The sequence below is a fragment of the Tamandua tetradactyla genome, chromosome 2 (assembly GCF_023851605.1).
Source record: "Tamandua tetradactyla isolate mTamTet1 chromosome 2, mTamTet1.pri, whole genome shotgun sequence".
NCBI lineage: Eukaryota > Metazoa > Chordata > Mammalia > Pilosa > Myrmecophagidae > Tamandua > Tamandua tetradactyla.
In genome coordinates, this window is record NC_135328.1 from 189,680,952 (window position 1) to 189,690,178 (window position 9,227).

A 9,227-nucleotide genomic window follows, 5' to 3' on the forward strand; every position below is an offset into this window, starting at 1 on the left:
GATGTGTTAGTTAATTTTTTTTAATTAATAAAAAAAAAAAAGAGAGAGCATCTCAAGGAAATTTTAAAAAAAATAAAAAATAAGTGAGAGTATGATTGTCAAGTCATTATTTTGATATTTCTTTTAGTCTCCAATACCTTAGAGCAGCTAGAAGTAAAAAACCGAAATTTGTGGAATTGTAACCCATACCAAACTCTGAAATCTGTTCTACAACTAATTGTTGCAATTGCTTTGAAATTTATTGCTTTTTTGTATATATGTTATTTTTCACAAAAAAGAAAAGAGTTGATTGTGATGATAAATGCACAGCTATATGAGGAAAAAAAAATCAATGTAATTATGCACTGCATTAAAGAAGAAAGAATTTAAAATTAAAAAAATAATAAAATAAGGGAGAGATTAAGACATTCCCAGATCAACAAAAGCTGAAAGAGTTCATCACCACTAGACCAGGCCTACAAGGGATACTGAAAAGAGTTCTGCAGGTTGAAAGGAAAGAACACTAGACAATAGATCAAAGCTGCATAAAGAATTAAAGATCTCCAGAGAGGGTGATGACATGGGTAACTATAAAAGCCAGTACTATTGTATTTTTGGTTTGTAACTCTAATTTTCATTTCATACAGGATCTAAAAGGCAATGTAATGATAAATCAATAGTTTGGGACTCCTAATGTATAAACGTAATTTGTGACAAGAACTACATAAAAATGGCAGGGGGGACGAAGGGGTATAGGAACATAGTTTGTATTTACTTTTGAAGTTAAATTGGAACCAAAACCAATGAGATTGTTATAGATTTAGGATATTAGTTTAAGGCCCTTGGTAACTACAAAGAAAATCAGAGAATATGCAAACTCATAGATACATAAATTACAGTACAGGTTGCTAGAGAGGATGGGCAGGGGAAAATGGCGAGTTAATGCGTAATGGTTGTAGGGTCTCTGTTTGGGAGAAATTAGTAAGTTTTTATGGATGGTGGAGAGGGTACTGCAAAATTGTGAATGTAATTAATCCCATTGAATGACATACTTGCAAGTAGTTGAAATGGGAAATTTATGTTGTATAAATAGTCCCACAGTGAAACGAAGGAAGGAAGGAAGAAAGAGTCACTAGGAGACAATGACAATTAAATATTAAATGCAATACATGGTCCTGGAAGGGATCTAGGAAGGGAGGAGAAAAGGCTCAAAGGTTATTATTGGGACATATGAAAAAAATTAGAATATAGTTTGTACAGTTTCTTAAATTTGATAACTGTACTTCAAATGGTTACATAAGTGAATATCCTTGTTCTTTGGAAATATATATGGCAGTAATAACTGTCCAAGGAACATAATGTATATAAACTACATTCAAGTGTTCTGAAAATGAATTGATCAATAGATGGATGGATAGATGGATAAATGGATGGATGGATAAATAGAATGGTATGGCAAATGTGACAAAATGTTAAGATTGGTGAATCTGGGTTTTTGGGGAGAAGTAAAAATATGTTTGAATTTTCTTTATGAGGTTTGTATTATTTTTATCTCTCCTGTAAATTTGAAAGTATTTCAAAATAAAAAGTTAAAAGAAAGAATAGTGTCAAAACACTGTATTATTGTATCATTTACAAAATGAAATATCTGAGAATAATTGGGAATTTCGAATATCATATGACTTTAACCATATTTTAGAACAGATAGATTAAAAACACTCAAAGGAAATACACGGAAATGTTTATAGTAATTACCTCTAGATGGTGATATTTAGGCATGCTTTTACATTTTTAACACTGCATTTTGTTTTCTTCCCCAAATATCTAATAATATGCATGAATTACTTTATAATGGGAATATTTCCATCTTATTTTGTTGAAAGAAATATTGCTTTTAGTAAAAATGAGTGATGGTGAATATGATTAGCCATCAGGGAAATGCAAATCAAAACCACAGTGAAATACCATTTCATACCAACTAGGATGGCTAGGACAGAAAAAACAGATCATAACAAGTGTTGTCAAGAATCTGGAGAAATGGGAATCCTTTTATACTGCTGGTGGGAATGCAAAATGCTGAAGCTGCTGTGGAAAACAATCTGGGAGTTCTTCAAAAGATTAAAAATATAGTTACCATTCAACTCAGCAATTTTCTCTCCTAGGTATATACCCAAGAGAATGGAAAACATGTTCACACAAAAGCTTGTACACAAATGGTCATAGCAGCATTACTTATTTATAATAGCCCAAAGTGGAAACAAATCAAATGTTCAACTGATGAATGGATAAACAAAATGTGGTATATCCATTCAATAGAATATTATTCAGCGCTAAAAAGAAATGAGGTACCAATCTATTCCGCAACGTGGAGAAACCTTAAAAACATTATACTAAGTGAAAGAAGCCAGACACAAAGACCACATTGTGTGATTCCATTCATATGAGAGGTCCAGGCTAGGAGCATCTAAAGAGACAGAAATTAGATTGGTGGATGTTTAAGGTGGTGAAAATGTCCTAAAATTGATTGTAGTGATGATTGCACAACTCTGGATATATGAAAAACCACTGAATTGTACATTTTAAATAGGCGAATTGTACAGCATGTAGCTTAAATCTTGATAAAACTTCTAAAGTGTTGCTTGTCTTCTGGTTCTCTCTGTGTACCATCCTAGGAAGGGAAATGCAGGGCCACTCAAAAGCTCCACACCCTCTCACCCAGCAGAGACTCCTCCCCATGGTGGGCAGCCCCAGCCTCCATCCACAGCCTTGGCTCTGTCCTCCAGGCCCCTGACTCAGTCTAGGAAGGCAGACCCATCCAGCTCTGCATGGATGCTCATGTCATCCACAGACTCTAGATACATAGAGCCACTGGTGACCATAGCAAGGAAAGACTCAGTAGATTGATGGAGATGGAAGCCTGGTTGCACGGACCAGTGGAGGGAGCAGAGGGTGAGGAAGTCAAGACAGTAAGTGCCAACCCCATAACTTCATTCACAAGTGATTGAATTCACTTTGATAATGGACGGATGACACACACGTGGTAGGGCACATCATGAATGAGATGATATGTACCACTGCATTGTACACTTGAAAGCACTTAAAAAGGGACATTTTGGTTATCTATATTTGATCACTGTAAAAATTTTTGTCAAAAGGGCTTGCCACAACCTCTGTCCTTGTGAGAGTGGCGTCACTGACTGTTGCCCGGGCCGGTCAGGCCTAAGTAACTCCAGGCAATCCCAACTCAGCATCTCGTGCACACAGCTGATGGCACACCAGTCATCAGAGCTCTGGCACTAAACTAACTCTGTCAGTGATGTGGTGCTTGGTAAGTCACAGTTGAAAAATGAATTACTTATGGTCAGTGACTATTACATAAGTAGTTTATACCTATTGCAAAAATGTCCACAAGTGTGGCAAAATAACTCAAGTTCTGGTTTTGGAAGGCTTGGCCTCTTTCACTTGGGTGATCTGTGCCTTCTGGGAAAAAAAAAGGAAGAAACTGAACTCGTGTCAGTAGACTTGACAGTGGTGACTGGAAAAAAAATACAAGAGTGGTTATACCACTGAGACCGTGCTGATGGCATCTTAAGATTGCGCAGTTTACAGCTGGCACAACCGGACTGGCCGCCCTGAGTGACAGTGTGGATTAGAGGAATGTGGACGCACCTCCCAGTGTCCTGAGAAACACGCAAGGAAGGGCTGGACTTCTGTGGACACCAGGATGGGGACTGGGATATTGTCAGTTTGAGTATAACCTTGAAGACACATGTGGTCATATCAGGGAGTCTCCAGCTTCTTTGCGGGCTGGTGTGTAGTTACTGGACACAAAGGCCACACTGTCCTCAAGCTGGTGAGGGCAGAGGAAGGGCTTTCTCTCTAGTGCTGTTTATACAACTCCCACTAGAGGTAGCCACTCTTCCGGAGCTGATGGGAGTGTTGGTGTGGGCTGAGAGGGCTGGAAGGGGTCCCGAGATGCTGACGTTAGAGGCAGCCCAGCCATTCCCTTGTCCAGTTGTTCCGCTCAGCCGTCCTCCCACTGTCCCAATTCTGGGACTGGGGAAGGAAGACAGCCCAAGGGGTTAATGGCTCCATGGGTCCCTGTGACCCCCATGTGTGCTGGGGAGGGGGAGAGAGAATTTGTGAGCCTTCCTAGGCTATAGTTAGGCCTCTTCCAGGAACCAGAGCTGGGGCTCCAGAGATTCAGAGTCTCACTAAGTATCTGCTCCACAGCTGGGCTCGCTGTCAGGTCAGCCTCCCTGCCTCGATCTTGGTTCTCCAATTCTCTCTCTCCCCACCGCCAGCTCTCCTAGCGACAAATCCAGCAGGGCTGGCCTGGAAGGAGACAAGGCTGGCTGGGTTTCCTGCAGGCAAGTTTGTAAACAGGGCAAACCCAGAGGAAAAGGCAACCCCATTCCTTCCCCCAGGACCCTCCAAGGCACAAACCACTCCCTTTTACTACCTCCCTCCCAGGGGATCCTTTGTGGAAATGGAAGTTGCTGGGGTGAGAGCCAGAATGGAGTAAGCCACCGGCTCTTTATTAAAAGAATGTGTGTGTGTGTGTGTGTGTGTGTGTGTGTGTGTGAGGAGAGAGAAGTGTGCTGAAAAATGAATGTGTCTCTTTTCCAATTTCCCTGCATCTCCCACCTCCCAGCCCTGCTCATCTGTGCAGGTGGACCCCAGGCTTGTCATTAAGTCTCTCTCTCTAACACCTCTGCAGCTTCTATGCCCCGGGCCCCTCTGCCTCCCCCTGCCCCTCCTCCTCTCGGCTTCAGCTGCACACTCTCACCCAGCAAACTTGAAGCTCTGCTTCCTCCCACCCCTGCACCCCACCCCAACACCAGCCCTTCACAGGAGAACTTCACCCAATGCGCTGGGCTTCCAGACAGGAAGAGGAGGCGGAGGAAGGAAAGAGGGAAGGGGGCAGAGAACATAACTGAACCTAGAAAGGTCAAGCTTTGGGATGAGAGAGTTTTTCTGACCATCTAGTCTTTTGTTTATTTGTTTTTGAGGATTAAAATTTTATTTCTTTGTAAAATATTTATCAGTAGTAGTTTTAACAGTGCTTGCCTTCTCATCGAATAATTTATGATATAGAGCTACCATCTTTTCTATGATGTGGAACTGTCATATTCCTAAGTTTGGATGAGCCTCCAAAATTTTATCTTTTGCACGTTCAATGTCATGAAATGTCTTCAAGAATTCCTTTAATATGAAGCTTCTTGCCCGAATCACTTCCTCTGAGACATCTTCATCCTTTTCATCACAACCACTTTCCTCATTTATGTCTGTAAGTCACTTCATTCAGTTCCTCTGGCTGCCTGTCTAAAGTCTCTGCACCAGCAGCAGTGTCAACATTCCCATGGTCAGCTCTATCTTCTATAACTCCAATTCCACTCCTCTTGACTCCTACAAGCACTACTGTGCAAAACAAGGACTATATCTAATTCTTAGAATCTGGGGGTGAACTTCACCACAGTATCTTTATCTGAACCAACAGCTTCACCAGATAGCTTAAAAGTAATCAATGCATGCTGACTTCTGAAACAATGAAACCAGCCTCTACAGACAGTAAAATGTTCTTTTTCAGTCTCCTTGTAATAAAACATTTTCTTTCAATGTAGCAACTAACTTGAACACTTTGGCCTGAATGCTAATTAAACTTGTCCATCTATTCCTTTTTTTTTTTTTGCATGGGCAGGCACCGAGAACCGAACCCGGGTCTCTGGCATGGCAGGCCAGAGCTCTGCCTGCTGAGCCACCATGGCCCTCCCATCCATCTGTTCCTATACTCATCTACAGACTCCTGCCTACCTGCTTAACTCTCCCTTCCTCTCTCTCTCTGTGTTTTTCTGGGTTGTTTTATTCGTCGTTCACTGGTCAAGTCTCTGTCAAATAGAACTACAAGACAGTTAGGTATTATATTTCTTATATTTACAAATAAAAAAGTTTCCCAGGTTCTACTTTTGGAAATGTTTACTTTTGCCCGATACTCCCCACTCATGCTTCCATTTCCTGCCCGGAGACAATGTGTATCTCTCCCCCTTCTCTCTCTCTCTGTCTCTCTCTCTGGACCCCTGCTCCACCCAGCTCCACCCCTGATATTACTGGCTTCCCTTTTTCACTAGTACACAAATTTCTTCCTCCTCATCCTCTTGCAGCACCTGCCTAACTAATACCCGAGTAAAAGAAGGATAGGGAGAGAACACAGAGATGGTTTGAATTGAAGGGGACTGGCCCAGTGAGGGATGTGGGAGATATTTCTCCAGGAGCACTCAGAGCTGCTCCCTCTACTGATTTCCAAAAAATCCCCTGCAAATTTTCCCTACTCTCTTTCCCCAAGCCATCTCCCATTATGCTCCTCCCCAACTCCTCATGCCACCTCGAGTCCACGGATGTGAACTTTCTCAACCTGTTCCCCTTCAATTCAAACCATCTCTGTGTGCTCTCCCTATCCTTCTTTTCCTCATGATTCTGATTTCTCCTTCTTGGAAAGGCCAACAACTCCTTGGAATTTAACCCTGGCCTTCTCCAGCCTTTGTGAGGCATCTTTTCTTTCCTACATCTTCAGAGTCTCCTGCCTCCACTGTTTCCTTCCCTTTCCTTCCACCCCTTTATCCCACTACCGCTAGCCCAGTCTCCTCTCTGCAAGATCACACTTCAGACCGGAGATCCCAGCTCCCTCTCTCTACCACCCCCTACATTCACTCTTCAATTCACTACAATTAAGCTTTTGCCCTCATTACTTAGTGAAACAGCTCTCTCCAGGGTAACATATGACCTCCAAGCCTTCAAATGCAATCGTTTCCATTTGGTCCTTATTTCACTCGTCCACAATGCAATATTTAATAAGAAACAGTTGATTCCCTTTCTTGAAACTTTCTTCTCTCTTGTCTGCTGGGACTTCACTGTCTTCTTTGTTCTCGTTCTTTCTCTGTAAGAATTTCTTCCTAGCAGTTCTGCTCAAGATGGCAGATTGAGTTTGCATTTTACTCCGAAAACATAGAAACACAGGATAGATTTTTTAAGTTAAAAAAATATGTAGCTGAGCCTCAAAGTAACAAAGGTAAAATTTCAGATGCCATAACGACTCTGTGGATTCCTTGAGCGGTATGTGGATTCCTTGAGCGGTATGTGGGAGCTGAAGCCATGCAGCAAGGAAGGAGCTGAGATCTAAGCCTCAAGGCCAGGCTTTCAACATTAGCTACTGGGGCAGCAGCGAAGACTATAGACTAGAATTGGATTCCCTACCTAAAACGGAAGCACGTCCTGTCTATTAATTTGGATTTACAAAGCTCTGTACTGCCCATTGCCTGTGGGGTGTGGACAGAAGTGGAACCCAGCCATACAGCCCAGACTATGGGAGGTATTCACGTTAACCCTGAGACATCAGAACCCCTGGCCTGTGCTATGTGTGAGTGGAGAGCCACAATTCTGTACTATCTACCTAATGTAGAAACCTCAACCTCAAAATAGCATGAGCCCAAGATAAATATTGATCCAGGGCCAGTGAACTCCATCGGTCAAAGGAAATCCATAACCTATTTCACAACCAGGGTATTTGTGGAATCCTACACCAAACAATTTCCCAGAGGGTATGTTCACAAATAAAAATTACAAGACAAATAAGGAAATTTAATGCCATTAGAGATAGTCTGCAAAGCGTAGATAACAGAGCAATCTGATAAGGCTTTTAAATGTTGAAAAAGAGGAAGAAAATAAAATACATAAACATAAATAAAACTATAAAAAATTAACAGTTGAATTTGAAATACATTCTAAAAATAAAAACTGGAGACTTTGAAAAAATAATTCAATGGATAAGTTAGGATCCATTAGGAGAGAGAATTACTACTAATTCTCCAGAGTTGATGAATGATATGAATTATCAGATTGAAAATAAACTTAGTGTCCCAAGCAAGATAAATTAATGTAAAGTCACAGCCAGCATGTCACAGTGAAGCCACAGAATATTAAAGAAAAAGAGAAAATTCAAAAACTACCATAAAAGAGGATATATGACATATAAAAAAATGGCAATTAGGCTAACAGTAGACTTCTCAACATCAACAATAGGAGCTAGTAGGAGGTAATGAAGAAATATCATCAAAACACAGAGAGAAATAGCCATCTACACAGATTTCTATACCTGGCTAAACTGTCGCAAAAAGGTCAGTGCAAGATAAAGATATTTCAATTACAAAAGCACAAAGACAGACCCTTTCTGAATAAATTCTTAAAGAATGTACTTCAGCAAGATAGAAATTAAACCCAGAAAGAAGATGTGGGATTCATAAAGCAATAATGTTTATTTTAGATGTTTCCATATATCCACATATATATATATATTTTCACAATCACCCAGTCACATTGTGAAAGCTATATCATTATACAATCATCATCAAGAAACATGGCTACTGGAACACAGCTCTACATTTTCAGGCAGTTCCCTCAAGCCTCTCCATTACATCTTGGATAACAAGGTGATATCTACTTAATGTGTAAGAATAACCTCCAGGATAACCTCTCGACTCTGTTTGGAATCTCTCAGCCAATGACACTTTGTCTCATTTCATTCTTCCCCCTTTTGGTCAAGAAGGTTTTCTCAGTCCCTTGATGCTGAATCTCAGTTCATTCTGGGATTTCTGTCCCACATTGCCAGGAAGACCCACACCCCTGGGAGTCCTGTCCCATGTAGACAGGGGGAGGGTGGTGAGTTTGCTTGTTATGTTGACTGGAGAGAGAGGCCACATCTGAGCAACAAAAGAGATTCTCCTGGGGTGACTCTTAGGCCTGAATTTAAGTAGGCTTGACCTAGCCTTTGTGGGGTTAAGTTTCATATGAACAAACCCCAAGACTGGGGGCTCAGCCTATAGCTTTGGTTGTCCAAACTGCTTGTGAGAATATCAAGAATTCAACTTGGGGAGGTTGAATTTTCCCCGTTCTCACCATTCGCCGAAGGGGACTTTGCAAATACTTTTCCACTCACTGATCAAATCACTCTGGGATTCATCAGGGCATCACTCTGGACAAACCAACAAAATCTCCTGTCCTACCTAAGGTTCCATGTACTTATGTTGTTCCACCAACTATCTACATAAGTTATATTAGGAGATGCACTAGTCAAAATATCAATTTTGTACCAAATAAACATTTTTTGCTTTAGTCTCACACACAGGTTGAAATTTTAAAATATTAATTGCCATCTATTTTCAGCACCCTGCAGTAATGACATTCCTTTGTTCTTC